The following is an 18,527-nucleotide window of genomic DNA, read 5'->3' on the forward strand; positions in this document are numbered from 1 at the left end:
GTAAGTAAGTGCCCTGTGTAGTTAAATAGTGTATTAAAGGAAAGTTGCAGCTGCTCTGCACCTCATGTTTTTAAAGGAGAGCGTGACTGTGCCTTGTTTGTGTGAGAACTCCTGAAAAGCTGGATACTCCAGGGAGATGGATCTTTCCCTGGGCATGGGGCTGCAGGGAAGCTGTGCAAACTTAAAAGGGAAAAGATCTAGCAAATGTGCTGTTCTGAGAATTTCCTACTGGAAAATGCTGTATTCTGCCCTTAAACTGGATCACGGCCTAGGACAATTACCTCTCCCTTGTATCGGATACAAAAGTTTAAGCATGTAAAAAAGGCCTGTTTTTTGTTCAATGGACCAGGTGCTTTGCAGTTTGACACTGCAGTGTTATAGTCCCTCAGTGCCTTTTCAGATCTGTCTTTAAAGTCATGTAACAAAGCAATTATCAAGACCTGGGTGTCCCAGTGTTCTCTCTTACTGGTCCTGTATTATACCTGAATATTATTAAAAATAGATTTGTAGCTACTTTTATTTTGAATGTGGTGACTTTAAAGGACTCCTTTACCTTGAATTATTGATTCAAACTCATTTATGCTTTGTTTAAGTATGGCATGTTAATATAGCTTCCAATCTGAAAAAGTGTTTTATACACATATATTTACTCTCTGCACTTTTTCTTACAAACAAATCACCAAGGCCATTGCTCAGTTGAAAAAGGGTATTAAAATATATATTCCAGTTTACATTCTCTAGCTATGGGATAAGTAATGCTAGCATGACAGTAAAATGAGTGCAAGGGCTTGTATCAGAACAAGAAAATTACTGATGATATAAAATTAACTAAAAATAAGTGGCATACAGTTTAATGTGAGGTGTTACTCATTCTTTTAGTTAATGTGCAGTGATTCAGCATTTAACATTTCTATATTTTTGAGTGCTTGAATAACCAGGCTTTTGGTATTTAACATTTATGTGAACATTTAATATTTATATATATTTTATATGTAAATTGGTATTTAACAATTATAATCATGTGAAAAAATGAAAATTACTTTTAAAAGGATGTAGTATATATACTAGTTTACAGCACTTCTGTGTGGGGAAAAAACATTAAATGTTCATTTAATTTCAAGAAGTTCAGTGTATGCTGCTCAATTAAAATGTATGTCGCTTGCATAGCTGGAGTTCATGCAGGGTTAAGGCAGTTATAGTTAGATGAAAATGTAAATATTCAAGAGAGGAGATTATTTATATTCAGCCTATGCCTAAATCATATACATAAAATAGAAAATCTGGAGGTGTTTTTGTCTTTCAAGAAAAACCTCATGTGAGTGCTTACATGGCAATATGTATGTGATGTACCTACGGTGATCCCTTTTTTTAGCAGGTTGCCATAGCAATGCAGTTTTCACAACAGTACATGTTAAACCATCTCCAGTTAAAAATAATAGTTAGAGTAGAAAGGGTCGTTAGGTAATCCCTCTGTCCCTCTAACCTTATCTCTTCCCAAAATGTAATATAAGAAATACGGAAGACAGAAAAAGGAATCACACTTGTTTCTGATTCCTTGCAGAAGCTACAATTCTGTAGCCAGAATGCTCACTTAGTGTATGGGATTCTGAGTTTCAACATAAATTTCTTTATGCTTTATGATGTTAATTAGATTTACTATACTGCAAGGTTGCCTGTTACTTAGTACTTCAGATTTAGGGTGAGTTTTGTTTGTTTTTCAAAATGAAAGTACATGTGCTAGGAAGGAAAACATCCAAGTAATAATGAAACATTAATGAAGAATAATCATCCTGTTTGTCAGAATGTGCTGCAGGGGAAAGACTGTTCACTGGCTAGCAATAAACTCATTATTTTGGGCACATTTACCTCTTCTCATCCTGAATTCTGTAATCCTTTAGACTGTCCAGTCATGACCATTTATTGACCTATGTCTGCCTTGATCTCCACTCTATTACAAACTACATTTGGACATACATTGTATTAAAGATATACCCCTACAATTCATCCTGCAGCTGCTGCAGTGCTTGATCGCTAGCACAGCTGCTTTAAAATATTTGCATAGCTGTTCTTAATGAAGTGCTGGCATCCCCTTTTATGCCTATAGTAAAATCCAGAACTACTGGCAACAAACAGGAACTGTTCTTCAGAGGAAAGCTAAATTTGTCTTCGAGCCCTGTGGTAGATCATAATGCTCCTCCAGAGCCCTGGTAAGAGTCAGATATCCAGTTGTTGAAATGAATGAATAATTACAGGCAAAGAGCTCTATATATGTTTGACGGATTAAGGACGTAGTGATGTAAATATGTATTCAGATGAATTTGTATATGGAAACGAATACCTGTAGAAAAGGGGTTGACAAACAGGACATTTAAATAGTGTTTATTTTATTCTCTGTTTTAGAGAAAATTAATGAAACTATTTTATTTTTCTAATAATTTAATTCCTACACATCTGTAGTTGGCATATATCACAACAATTTCATTGACCTTAGTGCAGTTGTGCCAAAGTACGTGCTCTGAGGCTTTAGTTTATACTGTATACCTACTTTAACTGATAATGTATATTATCTCAATTATATTTTATCTTGTATCTTTCAATTCATTATTTTATTTCTTAACATTTGCATAACAGGTGCTATCAATGGTTCTACTTAATAAATCAGTACCTTTAAAGAAGCTTAAGTTTGTTTAGAATGTATTGTTAGTTGTTTTTAAAATATTAGGGTGTAATTCTAAATCTAAGAGCAACATCTTTTTAGATCATCTACAGTACTGATTCACAGATATTTATGGGAAGCAAATGGGAGTGCTATAGTTCATTGCCAGGTTTCATTGCTAAAAATGGAAGTCATACAGAATGCATTATTTGTGGATTTCAGCTATTAACTATTAAATTAGAAATGCAGTAACTGATGAATTAATAACAGATGTAAACGAAAGTCCACCAGTGCTTGGAAAACTGGGAATACTGTTAACAGAAAGGAAGTCGATGTTATACACCTGGCATCAAATTGTTCCTTACTTGAGGAAAAGAAAAAAGGTGTGTGCAGTGGATGGAGCACATTCTCTACAATCATTAGGCTGACAAGGGCTATAAGGGCTGCTGATCTAATTGAGAGCTTTGTACCTGTGAGAGCCTGTTAACCTGGACAGAGCTCTAGAAGGCTGAAAAAAAAAAAGACTGAGAAAAAATGAGATGATTTGGATATAAGAGCACAAGAGTTCTGCGATTAAGAAACAGAATCTGTCTGGTGAGGGGAAATAACAAGGGGTTGCTCTAGCAGGGGCTATGGTTAGCTCTCCCTTCCCATAACGGGAAAAGACCACAGAATTAGAAGGGTGCCTAATGCCAAGTGATGTGTGTCTGGAGGAAAAAAGGGATGAGCAGCCAGCACCTCAGGGTACCGCCACGAGAGGGTGCCACCTCCCAGGTGCTGCAGAGCAAGCCCGGTTCAGCCTCCGGGCCAGCACAGGCCACCCCAGGCAGCAGCTGGTCAGAGCTACCTTAGACTGGCTGGTGTGTTCTGTGGGGCAGCTAGGTGCAGGGCTGTCCAAACAACATGATTTATAGCTATTTAGAATGGGACTATATTCGTATATCTCCTCAGCATCACACAATTGACCATATGTAACTTTCTGGTTTGCTCACATTATGGCACCTGGAATGATGGGTTTACTGAATAATTCTGGAATTTGTTCTAACATGCTAGAAATAATGATATTCTTCCCATTCATTCAGACTGACTGTACATCAATGGCTGAGCAACGTGAAGGTACACTATAACTCTGGATTCATGCTTTTCTTCAAGCCTGAGTGAATAGCAGATCTCAAATATCCCTAGCCTGCCTTCTTCACTCTGTCTTACTAGTCCATTATATGGCTGTTTAGTGAAGCCATGCAAATTGATAACTGGTTTTCTTAAGCCCTAGAAATTAATAAGAAAGAGTGCTCTGCTAGAAAAAATATTTCTCTGAAGTAGAAGGAAAAAAATCTCTTTGGTCTGAGAACAGTCTTCCAAATATATTCCTGTTATTTAAAACTATAACACTGATTTTAATTATTAGAATTTGCTGTTGTATTTGCTCTAGCTTTGACTAAAGATAACTGATTACCACACTAATTCACATACTATATAAAACATTGCTCTGAATTTAAGAGCGTCAGTCAAAATAAATGCTCCAGTAAAACTTTATTGAATAGCGTTGTTAGTTAGATTCTTCCCAGACAGCCCAGATGGAGGCTGGTTCCTAATACTGCCAATATGCCACATTTACATACATCCTTTGGTCTTAACTGTCAGTAAGGAAGCTCTTTTGACATCCTTCAAGTTGTGTCTTTTATATCTGAACTGGTTATTCACAGATGTCCAAGCTTATAAGTTTTAGGTGAGCATTTTTACCAGTTTATGTTGTATTACATGAAGGAAAAAAAAGTGAATTTAGAATTCAAAGAGAGAAGGAGGGAAGGATGGAGGATGGCGAATGGGAACAAAAAGAGGGGAGAAAAGTTTCTTAGTTGCTTGAACTATTGATCCTATTTATTAATACCTACATTTCTGTCCAGATGCCCTGCTTAAGATATAAGCGTTCCTCTGAGCAAGAACATAGGAAAACTTTCTGCTCTTGAAGCTTGCTCATTAAGAGATGTTAATTTCAGAAAGTGCCTGGCATCAGAGGAGTTCCTCAGCTACAGCCACAGAGGCAGAAATGCAGCTGTGTACGTTCTGTTGGCCATTTTGCACTTGGCAACTGCACAGCCTGCAGCCTGATTTCTGTAAATATTAAATATTTCCTTTACTTATTAAACATTACGGCTTATTAAGCAGGACAGACAGATGGTTCACAATTTTGTGTGGTGGGCAGTCATATGGTTCCTGGAGATGTATTGCGGAGCTCAGGATACAAAGACATTTCGGTCACATTTAAGCACTGAGTCAGATCTGCAGCTGGTGGAAATTAGTGCAGTTCCAGAGATATTGATGATTTGTCTACTGTGTGGAGTTGTCCGTTAGAAAAGCAGGCATCGTAAATTCTAGCTTTATTTAGTACAAAAAATGTGCTTCGTTCAAAAGAAGTTTTCCTTGCTTTCAATGAGACTGATCAGATAAATAGGACCAGAGCTCTTACTGAATTGGTAATCCAAATTCTCTCCCAGTTGCCTGTCAGCATGAGTCCTTTTCCACTTGCACAGAAGTCAGTGTTTTTCAGCCATCAGGGACTCAGTCCTGCGCTACCTTGCAAAGGCAGACAAAGCAGAGGAACACCCAATCCCCTCACACCAGCCTGGGCAGCAAAACTAATCCTTTTCACAATTTCTCTTAAGATTTCTGAAATTCTTCAGAATAAATCATCGGTCTTTTATTTCCACTCTATATAATTAAACCTTCTCTGGACTGAATTCCTTCAATTTGGCACTTTCTATTGACTTTCAGGTGTATGTGCCTGAGAACAAAACTCTGAATCCTTACGCTTCAAGCTTTCACAGTAGTACAATGGGATGATGCACCTCAAAAACAGTCATAACGTAAGTCTGTTCTCCTAAAGTGAGGGTTGTATCTTAAGTAAATGCTGACTTAGTTCATCCATCATTCTCTGCTTGAATCTGACAGCCCAGAAATGTGATACTGAAATGTTATCATTTGAGCTTTTTAAGCTTTATGTGGCATTTTGGGGATGATTGTTGCTGGGGTTTTGAGGAAGGAGTTGGCACTTATTCTTTGTCTATGTGTTTTTAAAGCAGGATAAATATTAAAGGTAGAATTATTTCCTTTTTCTAATTTTTTAAAAATTACAATTAAAGCGATGCCAGGTAAACTCACAGAGCCAGCCTGTTTAAAACTTTACTAGTTGAATCACTAGGGACTTGAGTCAGAAGAGAATCTCTATTAAAAAAACTTAGTGTTTAATTTTAGGCATGAACTTATATCCCATTAGAAAAATACCAAAGCCAAGAAGGAGAAAAGTAAGTGGCTTAAATGCTTTCCTGAATGAGATCCTATATTATATTCTTTAAAATTTCCACTATCCTATCAGCCTCAATATTGGATAAAATTCACCTCAGTGTAAACTGTTCTGCACAGAATAATGCAAACCAGGCAAAGGCCACTTAAGTCTCTTCTTAAAATTCAAATGTGGTTTCACTGAACATTTCCCTGAGCTAAGTAGGACTTTGTCATAGATCTGATGCTTCTTTTAGGATTAAAAATCAGTCTGGGCACTACCAGGATGTGACGGGGATGAAAATAATGATGATGGTGCTAACAGTTAAAGTCTATCAGGTGCTCTGTTAAGACTATGGCATGCACGTTTGTGCTTTGTTTTGTTATTTCTCATCCGTCTTCCTTCTGGTTTATGCCTTACTTACCTGGGCTCTATTTATTGCTATTGTTAAGTCCCTCACAATAATATTTTCTGACAGATAAATATACAGTAGGTAAAAGATGGAACATGAAAATAGATGCGCTCAAACATAAAAAAGCCATTGGTGCTAGATGATTGCAGGTGGATGTTATCTGTTCTTCACATTGCATTTAAGGCCTCAACCTGCAGTAACCTCAACAACTTTCTAATAAGGAACCTTTCTTTTTCATCTTTTCCTTGATGCTTTGCATTTTGAGGGAGATATTGGAACAGTTATTCCTTTATGAAGCAACATTACATTCCTTTTGTAGTGAAGGCGATTAAAACTTAGCTGTGACCTGAGCATTCAATTAGATATGTCAATTATTCCGGAGCCCATAGATCTTTGGTGAATGGAGCTATCTGAGTAACTTAAGCTGCTATGCTACATATTTCTAAAAGAGCGTGCATTACCAAAACCTGCTGATTTAAAGACAACCTCAGGCTGGCGGTCATATTTGATTGTGCTGGTTCTTTATGTAAAAAAGGATTTTATTGGCAAGCAGGTAGTTTACTGTGTATTTATCCACAAACGGCCCTTTTTTCCTTTAACTATAGTAGAACTAGAAGCCAATTCTGGAAAGGTGACCTAATCAGCCACCCTCAAGGGGAAAATGGGGAGGAGTGAGATGAAGAGGAAGATGAAAACGACTTGACCTGGATTTCTGCACTGTCAGAAGCAGCTAAACTCCTGTAACAATCCCAGCCGAGGTGCTCAGGAGAAGTGAGCAGTACTGCGTGGTACCTCATTTTCATCATTGCCTGGTTGGGAGGGAAGGAGGAGAGGCAAAGGAGTGGGGGACAGATTCATTTGCACATATAATCAAAATGCTTTGTGCTGAGGTAAAGATGATGCAGAGGACATGAGCTGCTGCTGCATACAGACACGTTTATTTAGTTAATTGAGTTGTCATGACAACTATTTCATCTAAACTGCTACAGTGTATAGGTTGTCGTTGGCACCTGATGACTCTACACAAACCATCATACTTTCCAACAAAATCGGTAAACTCTGTTTGGTCTACTTAGAACTAGTGTTAAAGAATGTTGTTTTAATGGGGGGAAAAAAAAAAAAGGACTTACTTGCTAATAGTAGGTCACTGCAGCTTAATTTTAGCAAGTTCAGCTTCAGGCTGGAAGCACTCTTCTGGCTTATCCAGAAGAGCTGGCATTTCATCTTGTAACCCACAAAATATGAAACAATGGAGAGTTGTTCAGAACCTACAAAATAAGCCAATAAAGAATCGTAAGAGACTGATGGTGCTCAGAAGAGCCTCTGAGTATATAATGTAGCTGACTGACTGCTCAATGTTAAATACACTGTAACCTGAAGAAAAGATAGAGCAGTTTAAATTTGAGTCAAGAAATAAAATGCTATCATTTTTCACATGAAGTGAATGTTGTTTCATTTACAGGGAGCTAGGATTCGTTGTGACAATGCTTACCACTGAACAAAGTGCAACTGGAATATCCCTGTCCTAGCACAATCTGGCAAGTGTTCACAGCTAGAAATCCACGTGCCTTGGCACAACTGGCATGTCTGCAGCTACAGTCAGGAGCTAGAGAGCATGCAAAAATGGGTGCTCGTGGGGATGCTCCTCTTGTTAAGCTCAGAAGCCAAAGTGGCGCAAGTTGTGGCAGTGATTTTCACCTTAGAGTATCCTTGCCTTTGGGAGTGCACCTTACTGAGGCGTCTCCTCTTGAGTTTGAAATCTCAGTATTGATTGAAGGTAGAGGAAGAGCTGCAACATCAGGCCCAGTCCTGGCTGAAAGGTACCTTTGTAACTGCAGAGAGGGAGAAAATATTGAACAGCAGGAACCCCATACGTTTGCTTGTCCTCAGCTTGGCACATAAGGTGACATATTTTATGGAAGAGGGCCTGTGGTACTGCATGGGAAATGAAAAGGTCTGGGAAAGAGATCATTGAGTGAAAAAGTATGGAAACTGTTCCTCCAAGTTATTGTTGCACAGATATTTTCCCATAGTTGACACTCCGGGGCATTTTAAACCCCAGCAATTCCCTGGTGTGTCTCAGAGTGTGGCCGCCTAAGCAGCTGGGCCAGCCCAGCTGAGGAGGCAACACCTTGCGGCAGGTTGTGAGAATGAGCAGCGAGCAGCTGAACATGGGTTAAGTGAGAATACCCTAAACTACCGGAAACTTTGTCTTCATGAGTTGCAGCTTGATTTATAGTTAGTTGGTTCCTCACAGCTAGTCTTCCATAACACTTTGTGGACTAATAATGTGCTCTTTTCCTACCCAGCTGTGAGGTACAACATGTTGGGCTGGTTGAAAAAGAGGTTTACCTCACAGACTGGGTGATCTGTGGACGTGCAAAATCCGTTACAGCAGCTCAGATGATAGGAAGTAACTCAGCAAGGCATGATATCAATCAATCACAGGCATAAATCAATAAGAGGAGGACTGGAAGTTGTGACTTAGGTGGTGTTTTAAGCTCCGTCACTGATTAGCAGCGTATGCATGTTGTGTAGGTTGTGATACAGGCGTCGTGAACACACTGGATGGTGCATTACAAGATCTACTGCACAAGCACTTCCTTCTTAGATGGCACAACTGAAAGGAAAGAGCAATGATAAGGGGGAGTTACTGTCAGTATCATTAAGCGTATCCTGTAATTCTGTCAAGGAGCACTTACGTTCAGGATAAGGATATGCTGCTATTAGGCTGGACTAACCCTCTCAGAATGGCTTTTTCCTGATGAAGGAATCTCCTGTTCTCCATTCTGGCAAAGAAACCCAGCTCCTGGCTGAGGTGCTCGAGCAGAAAAATCAGAGCCTGGCAGGAACCTATTCCTTCTGGGCCATTCTGTCTCTTGCACAGCAATACTGTATGATGGAGCTAACGTACTGTCACTGTTTTTGACACTGATGTGTCTATGCCACAGTTTCCCAAATAATCTGATCTGAATCTGAATTCTCTCAGTGCCAGGAGGCACACAAGGCGCGAACATCGTTCTTCCACTTCGATCGGTCTGCGGCTGCGTGCTCTGGAGTCCCAAGGGCCGCAGCGCAGTCTTCTGTTGGTTTTTTGCTCAAGACATGACTGATCCAGTTCCATCTCCTCCTCCTCACTTCATTACTGATTTTCTCCAGCTCCGCCATTTTGTTTTTTTTTTTGAAAGTTGATGCTCGTCGTTTCTGCAACTGTTTATTTTTTTCCGGGAGGAGGTAGTTGGCCTCCTGCCCAACCCCCATGACTTGGAGGGCCAGTGGTTTTTCTGTCAGCGTGGCCTTCCCTTAGGCTGCGTTGGTTCGCGGCACCTTCTTCAATTTTATCCGGTGCACCCTGCAGAGAGGGATCCCCTATCCACCACCCAGGGGACACGCCTTCTAGCCGTGCAGCCCCAGCCGAAGGGTTTCCCAAATAAAGGCCTCTTAATTTCCTCTTATTTTAATGTTTAAAATGATCTCTTCCTTTTAACTTCACTTGTTCCATTTCTGATGTTGCTCACCAGCAGCATGGGCTGTGATGACTGTAACTGTCCTTCAGAATCTTTGCTAAAATGCTTGGCAGTTCTCTCCAAAATTTTACAAGACTTGGCTCTGTATTTTTATTTGAGGAGTCCTTTGGTCACAAAATTCACGGCTGCCTGGTCATCCAGGAAGCTTACTGGTAGGTATTCTGTGCAGTTCTTTCTGTATAACTTTTGAAGTCTCGTGCAGAGGTCAGTCTCGGTAGCCATGAAGCTGGAGCATCACTAAAGGAAGTATTGTTGTGTCCCTGATGGCTCTCGCCACAGTACCTCAGACCACTGAACGCTCATCCTGCTCTTTAAAAGATTTCTTGCCTGTCTTAAAGGAATGTTTTATTTGGATAGGGCATGCATTTTCAAAAGTAACTCACGAACCTTTTTTGAACAGCTTCACGTGGATTTCTCTTTTGATGTGCTTGCTTCCCATGAAATGATACCAGATTCTTTTGCTTAGGTGTGCCTGTAGGGCACTGCTTTCTCTCTTCATTCCTTCATGTTCCTACCCACACTTCTCTCTCAAAATGTAGCAAGTTCACCCCCCCACACACACCTTGTTAAAATTTATTGCAATAAGAGAGAAATCCTAAAAGGTTGACTTTCTGGAGCACTGTTCGTATTTTCTGAACCTAGCTAATAATTGTGGACAGGTTCTTGCTCCTCTTTTCACTTGATTAACCCAACAGTAGCTTTATCTTTTCTAAACTGGTGAAATTAAACGCTTCAGTTAAAGATCTGAAAGTAGTTTAGGCCTCTTCCATCTTCCTACTAAGGAGGTGACTTCAAGGTGACTAGAGGTCTGGCCTCTTATTGGAAAAGTTCCTTTTTTCGTAGTCTTTTGGGACTACACATGCCTGACAATCGCACCGATTTCAAGGTCTCTGAGGAAACTTGGGTGACATTCAGCAGAAATAACCCTGATGCTGCAGCTTAACCAAGATAGGATTGGTATTTGGATCTGATTTAGTAACACAATCCCCCTTCTCTTCTACCCGAGATTCCAGATACTAGTCAGCATCTCCACATTTAAATACAGATGCTGGCTGGTTACCTACCATGAAAGGACATTGCTTAGCTCATGATTAAAATATCGAGCAGAAAAGTTTCTGTTTAGTTTTCTTTGCAACAAAAAAAAAAGGAAGAGATTTTCTATTTGCATAGTGCAAAATACCCACTTCCCTAGAAATCTCAATTTCCTTTGTCCTGAATTCACTCTCCATGGTAGCCCTTCCCGACTTTTATTTTTAACCATAGATGTAGACTGCATTTTGAATTATTTCTTTAAAGAGTAAGGCAAATGCCAGCACTTGTGTAGTCCACCTTGTACTGTGAGTTCACAAAGTGACTCTTGGCTGCATTCCAAAATCTTGCCTAAAATGGTTTCCAATTTTAATTTAAATAATCTGATATATCGACCAGCTAGACTTTAGATATAAAATTATCTCAAAGTGAGGGGAAATCAAACTGCATGCTCAGGAAGTAGTTGTGGCCTTTCCATTTTACCCTGACAGAAAAAGATTTATCCAGACTGCCCAAAGTTTCTTGCAGTTTTTCTTAGACTGGACAAAAGATCAAGCAAATAATTGTTTACATGGATATCTAATTGTGTTAGGTCACACAGGGAGATAGCTGGTATGATCTAAAGCTTCCACATAAAAGATCATTTCATCAGGATTTCAAAGCCCTTTAACAATGTCTGAAAAAGACCAAAATTTTTGAAATGCACAGCGATCAAAATCATGCAGTGTGATTACATCATGGTAGTAAGCAGTCCCCACTTTGACCCCTTAGTTGGAACTTCAAGGTCTAATGTCCACTGTGGCCAAGTTCTACAATTCATGTCTAAATACTTTCTCTGAATAGTTATTCCTGATTGTTCACAAGTTATTAAAATTGGAATCCATCTGCACAGTTTCCAGAGGGAGAAAAATATGAATGCTTCCCTTATGCAACAAGGTATGTTGTCTCCCTTGAGTCTACAACCATGTCCTACTCTGCTACTAAGATGTCTCTTACCACACAGACTTCGTATCCGTGAAAGAAATGTGAGAAAGCTGTACGGGTTCTCAAGTCCTGACTTTTTTCCCCCCGAAGTTCCAAATGCATTTACAAACCGTGGAGTCTATTGCACCACATCTGATTTCTCAAAAGACTGGAGCACTGAAGAACCATTTGTCTCGGTTGCAACTATGAAGGTTTGCTATGCAAGGTTTACATTAATTTTGTCTCCAGAAATCACCTTTATCTAACATATAGCTGATTATTATTGAAAAGCACATTGGAAATTAAGCCAATACTTCTTCAAAGCCCCTAAGAAACAGAATAGCACAGTCAGTCCTCTTCCGCGGTAACACTGGTGTCAGCAAATAGGCCCCATTTCAGACTACAATACTCGTTTTTCAGTTATCTTCCAGTACTGTGAAATACAGCTACAGGTGCAATAAATAAGTCATAAAGCTAGAACACTTATTCTAGTGCTATTATAAATATCGGGTACAGTGCTGTTATCAATAGTATAAGCTTACCTAAAGTACTTCACTAGTATGCTTAACTGTAGCCTAAGGAACTACTTTTCTAGGTGGAAAAGGCATTAAGATTTTTCAGGCCTGTTTCCTAATGTATCAGTTTACCTGTTAAAATTACTATAAAAAGAAGACAGCTGTCTTTTTGGTTGTGTTGTGGGTTAACTCCGACAGGCAGATAAGCCCACACGGCTGCTCGCTCTCTCCCCTGCAGTGGGATGGAGGAGAGAATCAGAAGGGCAAAATTGAGAACTCGTGCATTGTGATAAAGGCAGATTAATAAGTGAAGCAAAGCTTTGTGTGCAAGCAAAGCAAAATAAGGAGTTTTTTCACTGCTTCCCAGGCAGGCAGATGTTTAGCCATTGCCAGGAAAGCAGGGCCTCAGCCGTAACCCCAAATGTCCCCCCCTCCCTCCTTCTTTCCCCTAGCTTTTATTGCTCAGCACAATGTCATATGCTATAGGATACCCCTTCCATCAGTTGGGGGCAGCTGTCCCAGCTGTGTCCCCTCCCAACTCCTTGTGCACCCCCAGCCTACTTGCTGCTGGGCCAGCGTGAGAAACAGAGGAGGCCTTGACACTCCTCAAGAATAGATAAAACATTGGTGTGTTATCAGCACTGTTGTGGTCACAAATCCAAAACATAGCATCATATGAGCTGCTGTGAAAAAAATTAACTCCATCCCAGCAAAAAAGAATTCAGGTTCTAAACCTTGCCTGCAAACTCATATGCTTTTATTCAGTGAAAATCCCTGTTTCTGCCAGCCCAAGTGAGATCTAACCTAGCAGCTTTGTAATGAACAGTTCCATTAGCATCTTAAGAGCGCTCAGAGTAAACCAATCTCCTAATAAGCTGGCGTTTATGTTTTTTGTTATGGGTATTTTTTTTCTCCGGAGGGAGAGTAGAAGAGAATACAGCAGCACGCTGAGTTGGTTTATTAAAATCAATGAGTTAGAAAGCAGTAACTAGCTATGGAACTGAGGAAAAGAGACCATTAATAGACCATGATAAAACACTCCACAGAATACACAATTATGCTAAAGAGCATCCTGTTCCTTTCTTCAACAGGCCCATCACAGAGGGCACAACCAGAGCGGTACCAAAAGCTGCATCAAGAGTTTGGGGGGGGAAAGGAGAGTTCTTTGTATTGTAAACCCTACGGAAATGCTGTGCTGTGACAGAGCTCTCACAAGAGCTGTAAATTAGTATAATGCCTTCAAGTTTAAATTCTAGCTAGAAACATCACTGCTTCCAGAGCAGCAACCTTTATGTCTCATGCTCTTGGATTGCAGCTTCAGAAATATGCAAAACAGAGCTCCGCTTAGTAAACCTAAAAGCTCACTTTCATTTACTTGAGCAGAGTCAGGAGCTACCTGTATTATACATATAAATACTTAATGAGGAAAAAAAAAAAACCAAGAGCCACAAAAAGGTAAAATAGCTTGGTAATTTGTAGAAGGTAACTTTGATCAAAAATACAATGCATTATTCGATGTAATCAGTCTGGAAGATAACATTCACAGACAGATGTTCCTGATGATATTGTGCACTGTATTGTAACAGTGGATAAAAACTGAGTGTAACCAGTATAATAACTGGATATATCCAGTATAACAACTGGATATGCTTTTCAAACTCTCAGTATTTGTTGAATTCTCATTCTTCTGTACACTTCAGCTCTGTTGTAAAGTTCAGAGACATTTTTTCCCGAGCTTCTAACAAGTTACTCTGGATCCATAATGACCGAGACCAAATTGAGTCCAAATGCCAAGCGGGATTACTCTTTCTCAACGCCTGGAGTCACACAGAATGAATAAGTACATAAAGCATCGTGTGCATCCCCAGATATATAACAGTCCAGTTACTGACCACAGTACTTTCAACAGGAGATTTAACGTGCAATATTTTTTACCTTTGCTATGAATTACCTTAAAGAACAAGGTATGAATAATGTCTTGAACCTGCTGGAATTCAGGGATGGCACTGTAATATCCTATAAAAGTCTAAGGGTACTTAGTGCTTGCACAGTACTACAAGTGAACTGTAAGTGTGTATTACTAGTCATTTTGCATATGGGGTAAACACGATTGACCTCTGCTTTACAAAGAGGGAAACAAGTCATAAAGAGTTGAAATGATGGAGTCGGGACAGTATAGCCGCTCTGCTTTTGTCTTGAGTGACGCTTTTCAGCAATGACAGTACTAATGCACTCATCTCCTGTAACTTTGCTCGTTGTGATTTACTATTCCTCTCTGTAATTGTTTCCTGCCCTTTTTTTTATCTTAATTTCTCAGAGTTGAGTCCAAAAAGGAAACATACAGCTTCAATTCTACTATAAAAAATAATATAATAGTATTTTTTTCAGTGTAAAAAATACTCTGTTCTTTCAGAAAACACAACAGAAGCATGAGAATGTACAGACAGCAGGTGAAGATACTGAACAGTATTTTTTTCATTACACCATGGATTCAGTTAGTCAAACAAATGGATAGTATGGCTCTAAAAATAAAATATATAAGTGAAGCTTTGTTAAAAGGTGTTATCTTGGTCTGTCCGTGTTTATTGACGACTGTCATCACCGTGATGTAAAGATTTCGCAATCTATTTAAATTTTCTTAAATTGTATTATTTCTTGATCATCAATAATTTGATCCCTTTAATTAATTTCTAGTGTACCCATCACTGAATTATCTGAGCACCATTTCCATACAAGACAAATGGTAAAATAATGAAGGAATACAATAACTGAGCAGTCAACCGGATAAGTCATATTGGCATATATTGGCCTTGCCAAATCCTGTGTGAATGCTTTGATTTCTTTTCCTCTTTAATTTAAAACACAACACATTTTCATTGCTCCTGAGGATGCTGAGGAGCTTTAAACTGCTTCTCTCTACTGTAGGGAAATGTACAGTTCTTTTCAGTGACTATAAACAGAGAATTGCTTCATTGCTTCTACGATTCATACCTAGCTCCACCAGTAAGAGAAAGCCCCTGGCTAAGGTAAAATAAAATAAACCAATTATCTCAATGTGAATTAACCTTAGGAAATAAGAGGTCTCCTTTGTTTTTAAAAAACCCAAACAAATAAATCTAGCATCCTATACTCTTAGAGATTCCTTTGGAAATTTCTTTCTTTGTTAATACATTCTACGCACGGATACAGGGGGGAAAAGTCACTAAAACCCTTTTCTTATTGATAAGAGATGTTGTGGACTATTGTTTGTAACAACAGCTGAAATAGGTATTCAGATCATGCTCTCAAAACATAATACATAAGATGCATCTTCTGTCAAGCAATATGGATACTTTATAGCACAAAAAGCTGTAGGGAGAAGATGTTGAATAAGATTGAAAAGTTAAGAGAGTCCTGAGGATTTGTTTTCTGTCCCTGCACTAAAGAGAATTTTATAACAGTAGACTGTAAAGAAAACAATGTTTTGGAACACAACATATTAAAAGCTGCCCTGTTTATGCATTAAAGCAGCCAGAATATATATAAATACGATTTTACTAATGTTATTTATAGCTATTAGAAAAATGCATCATTTAGCTTAAAAATATTTTTAATACTTTATTCTTTAAGACAAAATGTGAGTTATGCCCCAGAGAAAACTACTGAGACAAAAAATGCAGTATTATCCATTCTAACGGAGGGTTTGGTTTTGCCATCTATGTGTTACTTCCTTTCAGCAAAGTGACTAGCCATTATTCGGGGTCTTAAATGTTGTTCCTGCTAAGAAGAGAAACTGATATAATGACATCAAGTCCTTCTTGAACACAAACCTCATTGTTCTTCTTCCAAAACAAACTGACCCAAAGTACATAATAGGTATCTAACATAGGATAGTTCTGTTCTACAAAGGTCCAAGGGTTGTTTGGTTTGGTTTGTTTTTTTTCATCTCCACACAGAATCAAACCTTGCATTTAACTCATCTAGTTTAGTTTTTGATTGACCTTCCACATGGTCTGTGTTTCCAGTAACAACTTCTATTTCTTCAGCTATCTTACTCCCAAAGTATGGTAATACTACAGTTAGATTTATCCTGAACGGCTGCTCCCCTCCATGAAATTCAGGCACGAGCCCTCAGAACAGTATCTGTGAAGACAACTGTTTTGTCCCTGACATAGGTTCTTTTGCCGAATAAATGATTATGTTCTGAAAATAAAAGGATCTGAATCAGGAAGAGATGTTGACTGTAACTGCCAGCATTTATCCACAAGCACACTGTTCCATTTCCCTTCTTTTCTGGATAGCATTTTTAAAAATCACTATTGCAAAGACTAGACAGCACCAACTTCACCAGCAGATAAAGACGGTGATCAAAGAACTCTTAGCTCCCTTTTGTCCAGGTTCTCACAGCACGTTCATTAATATTGTTACTACTCAACTACACCCATCAGAGTCCTATGTTTTCACTTTCACAGGTCTAATCCACCAGCCACTGAAGTCAATGGAAAGCCACTGTTAGAATGTTTTTATTGAAGTCTTAAGTGATATGAATGGCCATGCCACAGCCTGCTTCTAGAGTGGTTAAATTTACAGTCAACTGTCAGAATAAATCCTGCTTTTACATATTAGTGTAAGCTTCTGTACTGCATCATCTAATATTCTTAAAGAAGTGGTTATGAATTAAATCAAAATAATGGAATCAGGATTATGCAAAAATATCTGCTACATGTTACCTCCACTGCCATAACTGATGTGTGCAAGTATTGGTTCTACCATGAGCAAGACATTATGTTTCTACAAAATGGCCATCCTTCAATCATTTTGACTTGCAAACAGCACATGGTTAAATCACTTAGGATAAATTACTTTTGGTTCAGGCAGGATCAAGGAGGAATAGCTTTAAATAGCTTTAAATCATTATGGGTAGGGTCAATCAGAAAACTCCCAAGTCATCAGCATAAAACAGGACTACAGTAGCAGACAAACCAATGCTAAACAAATGCAGTCTAAGGGTCCAGATTCACTTCTTTGGATGTTTCAGACCACTGGAGTGAGGCAAGTAAGCTGCCCCACGGCCTCTTCGTTATTCTGGATGTCACTTAGTTGACATATGCTATCTGCTTTACTTTCCCCTGTCCTTCTGCACTTTACCATTCATTTGAGTTAGAACTGTAATAAGATGCCAGCGGAGTGAATCATTTGGGAGTCAAACACACGTTATTCTTTATTCAGCTGCTGTGCGCCTGGTCATGCATTCAGATGGCCAGATCTAAAGTGACAGAACTTTGCATTCCCTATTACAGCGCTGAATTAGCCAAGTATAGGGAACAAAGAAGGGAATATTCACGGTATTATCAGGGGAGCAAGGGAGGAGAAGAAGCTTCCTGACCTTTAAAATGATTAGATCCCTCCACGAGCTGTTACTTAGAATGAAGCGGATGGCATCACTTTAATACGTCGCATAGAAAATTCTCGATGGTGTTAATGAGCTGGGTTTGAATCTTTGTCCAAAACATATCTTAAGGACAATGTCAGAGGTGTCTGAGGCATCAGGCTTCACTTTTGATAAAATCTGTTTAAACTTCTTGAGATAATGAAGCTAGTGAAGCTTCCCTGTGGCTAGTACTCCTTCTCCTTTGCTCCTAACATGTATTTGTTTACTGCTTCATTTATGACAGGCTTAGATGACAAACTCTCAGCAATGGGCTTTAAAAATACTTTGTCTGCAAACTTTTTACAGATTAGACAAAAAAAAACCCAAAAGTGTTACATATGAAGTACAAAGAAATACAAAAACTCTATCCACTCCTCCACTATCTCACTTTGTTAATGTGAATGAAAATGTTTTACCCCATTACTCGTGATAGCTAAGACTTTTCCAAGTTTTTTTGCTTCCTCTAAATGCAATAAACTGAATACATAACCCAAGATGAAATAAATGCATATTGTGAAATTAAGGATATTGATGAACTCAGACCGCAACAAATCCACAGCCCAAAGAGATGGTGGTGATGATCCCTACCACGCGTCAGAAAGGTCCTGGAACTTCTTAAGAACTCAGTTGCTGCAGGGGGGCGGATGGAAGAACTGTGTCCACAAAGAGGTCTGCAGGAACGCTCGCTCTACACGCAGCACGCTGCAATGAATTTTGAAACTCCATAAATAC

This window comes from Platalea leucorodia (assembly GCF_965183815.1).
Source record: "Platalea leucorodia genome assembly, chromosome: 8".
NCBI lineage: Eukaryota > Metazoa > Chordata > Aves > Pelecaniformes > Threskiornithidae > Platalea > Platalea leucorodia.